Consider the following 6,470-nt stretch of genomic DNA (forward strand, 5'->3'; position numbering starts at 1 on the left):
ATGAGCGGTCAGAACAAAGCCTCAATACGGGATTCTCGTGGTGTTTTTGTTGCTGCCTTGTCTTTTGCATAGAGTAAAAGACAAGGCAGCCATCGAATAGGGCCCGATTGTTCCTACTTGGTCAGCCGAGGAGCAAGGGGGGGGGGGGCAAGCGTCTCAACCAAGCAAAGCTCACCATGGGGAAGGTGGCTATACCCACTAGCCTGATGCCCTGCTCCCGCAGTGACGGATAATCGTACTCTGGTTTCTCTTCATAACATACAAGTCTTTCGCCTTTTACTAAAGACTTCCGTGGAGAGCAGCACTAATGAGTTGTTTCTATTATTGGCAGGCTTTACCTTTGCGGGTGAAGCCCTTTCTGTCTGTGCAAAAGAAATCTTGCTACTTTGCAGAGTGACTTCTCTGAGTAGAGTCGCCTTACTTGTTGCGACTGTGCCGATGTTCGAAGCTGGAGTGCAAAGTTGTTGCTTGAATGGTGCTTGCTGGAGCATGCGGGAGTGCAAAGTTATACCATTTAAAAGGGCTGAAGAGTGCTCAGTGCAGCGGGTGGGCGGAGGTGCAACGTGACACTCTGGCCACCTATGGCCATAAAAAGAACACTGCTACAAGTGCGCATTGTGCCAGCAAGGGCCCTCGGACCTGAAACAGTGGACAGTTATCGCTTCTCGGCCTTTTGGCTAAGATCAAGTGTAGTATCTGTTCTTATCAGTTTAATATGTCCTCTATACGAGGACAACATATTAAATGGATTTTTAAGAATAGGAGTTGAAAAAGAAGCTTGCTCCGTTCACTCCAAGCCTCGACCCGGTACTGCAGTGCCGCTGGGAACGATGCGCTCTCCTCTGCTCTTGTGAAAAAGCAAACAGCGGTGCAGGATGGAAGTTTCAGGGAGCCCAAGATGAAACTTTCTTTTAATCTGCTGAGAAAAGAGAGTGAATGCGAAGTGGACTTTAACACGGCTCTGGGAGCGAGCCGAGTGCGGGCTAACCGGGAGAATTGCTTGAAAGAAACGCGACACCGAATGAGTGGTCAGAACAAAGCCTCAATACGGTGTTCCCGTGGTGTTTGTGGCTGCCTTGTCTTTTGCACAGAGTAAAAGACAAGGCAGCCATCGAATAGATTGTTTCTACTTGGTCAGCCGAGGAGCAGGGGGGGGGGGGGGGGGGGGGGGGCAAGCGTCTCAACCAAGCAAAGCTCACCAAGTAGGAACAATCGGGCCCTTTTCGATGGCTGCAACATCTAAAAGAGATATTGATGCGAGACCCGATCAAATGCTTTTTCAAAGTCTAAATTTAAGATGACAAGCCGGGTGTTTCTGTCTCTAGCGTAATCAATGATGTCTCGAATCAGTACGAGGCTGTCGGTGAGTTGTCTCCCTGAGATGGCACAAGCTTGGTCTGGGTGAATTACCTCCTCTAAAACAGAGGACATCCGTGTCGCTAAAACCTTGCTAAAAAGTTTACAGTCAAAGTTTAAAAGTGTGATGGGCCTCCAATTCTTTAGGTCAGTCTTATCATTTTTTTTATAAAGTAGAGTCACTATTCCCACTCTAAAACTGTCAGGCAGTCGGTCGAGTTTTTCAAAATCTTTAAAAACATCTAAAATGTCTGATGATAAAAGGTCCCAATAGGTCAGATAGAATTCTGCAGGAAGCCCGTCTAAACCCGGAGCTCGACTTCTCTTAAAACCTGTTAGGCATTTTTTTAACTCTAAAGCAGTAAAATTCTGTGTCAAGTGTGCATTCTCTTTTACGGTTTTGTCAACGAATTTTAAGATTTCTGCCGATGTTTCCAAGTGCACTGGTTTCTCTTTGTACATGTTACTATAAAAGGTATGTACAGTTTCAATCATCTCTTGTGTGGATTTAGTTAAAAACCCATCTTCTCTTTTTAGATTTTGAATACACTCCTTTTTATTTATAACTTTCTTTCTTTTTCACCTTCCTCAATTTCCTGCTCCCTGCTTCTTACAAAAATTCCTTTACTCTTTATTTCTGCTAAAACTGACATTTCCTTTTTGACATCTTTGATTTCTTCTTTAAAGTCTATGCCACACTGATTTAGTTTAAAGTAGCGCTGTAAGCGTTTATGTAGTCCCATCATACATCTATTCTCTTTCCTTTTTTTACGTTTACCTTGCTGTTTAAAAAAAGTCTGGGTCGTTTCCTTCACCATTTCCCACCATTGTGCATGTGTTTCGTAGAGGTCTTGAAGGGTCTGCCACTCTTTATAACATTCCCTGTACTGACTGACTATGATTTCATCCTCCAACAGGGAACAGTTGAGTTTCCACAGACCACTTCCTACCGTCACACCAGAAGGGGGTGAAAGGGTGCAGGAGAGCATAAGGTGGTCTGAAAAGAAAACAGGGGTTAATCTAACATCAGTGGGTGGGCAATCTCTAGTAAAGAAATAATCAATGCGAGAGGCTCTGGTGCCATCATGACTAAACCAGGTGAAGCCCTCCTCTCTGGGATGCATGGTTTTAAAACAGTCAGTAAGCTTAAAATCCCTGCATATGCCCTGAAGTAAAATCGAAGTCTTATCCACTTTAAAATCTACCCCTGCTCTTTTTCTATCTTTCCTGCTCAAGATACAGTTAAAATCCCCTCCTACAACTAAAGGTACTTGCCCTAGCATGTAAAGCTGTATATCTTCTAAAAGGTCATACCTTTCATTTTTTCCATTGAAACCATAAATATTTAAGAGGTTAAAGTCTTGCCCCATAAAATTCAAGTGTGCTAAAAGTGCCCGTCCGTCTCTCACCACTGTGCTACTTTTCACCAGAACATGCGGATTTTTAATTAGAATGGCCACACCATCATTTTTATTTTGATTTGAGCCACTCCATATCGATAAATGGGGCCACATTTCCTCCCACTGTCTATGGTTTTTTAAAAAAGGTAGTCCACATTCTTGTATTAAAAACACATCTGATTTTATGGAGTCTAAGAAGGATAAAATACTCTGGGCTCTTGTCTTTGATTTCACACTTCTCACATTTAGTGTTGAGAAGGTGAGAACCATTAAAAGCATAAAGGAAAGTAGGTATGTCATTTTCGTTTTTCTAAGTTATCAAAACAAATTACACACAGGTTATTTCTTGGGAAACTAGCTCTTCCTTCATTTCTTTAGGTGAAAAGTGAGTAGGGTGATCTATATTTCCTTTTCGGACTCTCGGTGTTGGCCTCTGACGCAATGTTGCATTTAACTTTGAGTCCCTGGGGGTTGATTGCAGAGCTGAAGTTAAAAAGGAGACCTCATTTGGTGAGTCGGAGGGGAAGACTCTTGGTTCTTCCACTGAAGAACTGTCTGAAAGGGACCTAACCCTTCCCCTCTTCTCTGATACCACTGGGGAATCAGAGGCTCAGATGCCGTCCTCTTCGGCTGTTGACCTTCGGGGAGGTGAGTATCTTCACTAGACTCACCTGTCTGCTCTTCCTCCTCATTTAGCGTAGCTCCACCCTCTGCCTGTGAATTCTCACAGACTTCAACACTGAGTGGTGAGGCCTCTACAGGCCCCTCCCCTTTTTGCTCCTCACTTCCAATCCAAGCTTTTGGCGGGAAGTTTGAATTTATTGGGTCAACCTCTTCACTTTGTTCACCAACTGCCACCTTTGGTCCTTCTCTTTGTTGGCTTGACTGTGGCTTTACCGTCTTTAATTTGTTGGCAAAAGATTTAGGGCAATCTCTGAAGAGGTGATTTAATTCTCCACAGAGATTACATTTCCTGCCATTTGGACACTCTCCAAAAGTTTGCCCAATTTCTCTGCTCTTCCCACATAACACCTTGGTACAAGCCTCAACCAGGTGCCCATGCTCACCACACTTGCGGCAGAACTTGGGCTGCCCCTGGTAGTGGATGTAACCTCGGTTTTCAAGGTGGCCAGAGTGTCGCCCACCCGCTGCACTGAGCACTCTTCAGCCCTTTTAAATGGTATAACTTTGCACTCCCGCACACTCCAGCAAGCACCATTCAAGCAACAACTTTGCACTCCAGCTTCGAACATCGGCACAGTCGCAACAAGTAAGGCGACTCTACTCAGAGAAGTCACTCTGCACAGTAAGAAGATTTCTTTTGCACAGACAGAAAGGGCTTCACCCGCAAAGGTAAAGCCTGCCAAAAATAGAAACAACTCATTAGTGCTGCTCTCCACAGAAATCTTTAGTAAAAGGCGAAAGAATTGTACGTTATGAAGAGAAACCAGAGTATGATTATCCGTCACTGCGGGACCAGGGCATCAGGCTAGTTGGCATAGCCACCTTCCCCATGGTGAGCTTTGCTTGGTTGAGACGCTTGCTCCCCCCCCCCCCCCCTTGCTCCTCGGCTGACCAACTAGGAACAATCGGGCCCTATTCGATGGCTGCCTTGTCTTTTACTCTGTGCAAAAGACAAGGCAGCAACAAAAACACCACGAGAATCCCGTATTGAGGCTTTGTTCTGATCGCTCATTCGGTGTCGCGTTTCTTTCAAGCAATTCTCCCGGTTAGCCCACACTCGGCTCGCTCCCAGAGCCGTGTTAAAGTCTACTTCGCATTCACTCTCTTTTCTCAGCAGACTCTTGGGATTTTATCTATAAAATGAATTCCTTCACTCAAACTATGTGAAAACTGCTTTGTCCTTAATATTTACCGTGTCTAGAAAGATTTAAACAAAAAAAACAACGTTGTACTTTGCAGTAAAAAAAAGAGCAAATCTAAAGTTTCAGGAATCCGAGAATAAGCTTACTTTCATGAGTGCTTCACGATTTCGGATTTTGCTATAAAATGAATTCCTTCACTCAAACTAAATTAAAACTGCTAAACCGCTAATCTGTTATATGTAAGGCAGATGTCAAATTCACCGAAATAGGATCAAAGGGTATTCGGCCAATCGAGCTGTAGCAGCTTCGATAAAAGAGTATAAGTTGAAGAGTTTGTGAATAAAGGTGTGCGCACACATAGTGTGCTGTACGAAAATAGGCAGGGAGCAATGCCGGCTGGGGTATATGTTCTTGTATGTTGTCTGACTGTTTGATTTGAATGTGTTGTGTAAGTGTCCTGTTGAATGTTACATGTTTGGGCTTTGACACGCTTCACTGTGGTTGTTAACTGTGTGGTGTGTCCTGAAATGTTATATGTTTGGGCTGTGTGACATGCTTAATGCTTGTCAGTAGCTACCCACTTATTCATATATAGCAACTGACAACATAAGAAGTCCGGACATACTTTGATAGTAGTTGTAGAAGTATCCTTATTGATAATAGATCACTAATTCATAGTGATAGAACAGTAGATGAACAGGTGCTTGCACATGTCTCACGAAAATAAAATGGGTGTATGATTGCTGACGGCAGAGCAATACTGCCAAACTTATGAGTTCTTGTGGCAAACTTGATTCAGTGTCTTGACGTGTATACGCTGTTTCGCTGACTTGATTGTCACAAGAAACAAAGTGTGTTTGATAAGATCCGACCATTTTATTACGGGAGGATCAGTATGTATGGATTCTGATGTGACTGATAAACCCATTCGTATCTTAAGCATAATCTAATACGTGAGACAACGCCCTGGCACACGATAAAAAAAAAAAAAGAGAGAGAGCGGTTTTGTGTCCCCACAGTCCATAATGTAGAAAAGAGAGAAAAAAGCCTTTCTGATTTGGTGTGTGTGCTCATAGTGCAGAGTGTAGAGAAAAGAAAGCCGTTTTGGTGTCACGGGTGTTGTGACTTACACACACACATTTCTAAATTGAGAAAGGAAATTATTTTAGAGGAAGCACTAGAGTTTAGATCCCACATTTGTTGATAGGCATTCATTTATTTCTTCACTTCTGATGAAGTTTCAACAATAAACAACAAACTTTGTATTATGAGAAAGAACCAGACTCATTCTTCAGGAATCCGAAAATAAGCACGAATTCGGATTCTCCTATAAAACGAATTAATTAACTCAAACCAAGTTAAGACTGCTTTGTCCTTCATATTTATTCATGTCTAATCAAGTTTCAACGATAAACAACGTTGTACTTTGTAGAATGAGAAAGAACTTCTTCAGCAATAAGCATCTCTCGACATATGACGAAATACAGATTTTGCTATAAAATTAATTCCTTCTATCAGCCTGACTTAAAACTGTTTGTCCTCCTTATTTATCCACTTCAAATCAAGTTTCAACAATTAAAAAAAAATTGTAGTTTGAGAAAGAACAACTTAATCTTCAGCAATCAGTATAAAAAGAGGTGCAAATGCCAACCATACATACCTAAAAGGTGGAGCGGAAGTATTCAGCTGCAAGTAGGTGTGAATGTTCGACCATAATTTGTAAAAAGTGGGTAAGAAAAGGTTCGAATGCCCGACTATATATTAACAAAAGCGGGAGGAGAGGTCTTCGGATGAGAGTGGGTGAGAATTTCCATCCATAATCTATAAAATACGGTGAAAAAAAATATGTGAATGCCTCATAGAACACTAAAAGCGGAAGTGTTCGGCT

At 42.5% G+C, this 6,470-nt stretch overlaps 3 non-coding genes across 3 annotated transcripts; 2 read left to right on the plus strand and 1 right to left on the minus strand.

The window, feature by feature from the left end:
• Positions 1-235: 235 nt before the first annotated feature.
• On the plus strand, positions 236-349 carry LOC140265917 (U5 spliceosomal RNA). The gene has a single exon (XR_011906599.1). It is a non-coding gene; the product is annotated as a U5 spliceosomal RNA (small nuclear RNA).
• Positions 350-657: 308 nt separating this feature from the next.
• Positions 658-841, plus strand: LOC140320587 (U2 spliceosomal RNA). Its single transcript, XR_011918421.1, has one exon. It is a non-coding gene; the product is annotated as a U2 spliceosomal RNA (small nuclear RNA).
• A 3,257-nt stretch (positions 842-4,098) lies between these two features.
• LOC140265976 (U5 spliceosomal RNA) lies at positions 4,099-4,212 on the minus strand. Its single transcript, XR_011906652.1, has one exon. It is a non-coding gene; the product is annotated as a U5 spliceosomal RNA (small nuclear RNA).
• Between the last annotated feature and the right edge of the window lie 2,258 nt (positions 4,213-6,470).

The sequence above is a fragment of the Leuresthes tenuis genome, unplaced genomic scaffold (genome assembly GCF_036924035.1).
Source record: "Leuresthes tenuis unplaced genomic scaffold, fLeuTen1.0.hap1 SCAF_12, whole genome shotgun sequence".
NCBI lineage: Eukaryota > Metazoa > Chordata > Actinopteri > Atheriniformes > Atherinopsidae > Leuresthes > Leuresthes tenuis.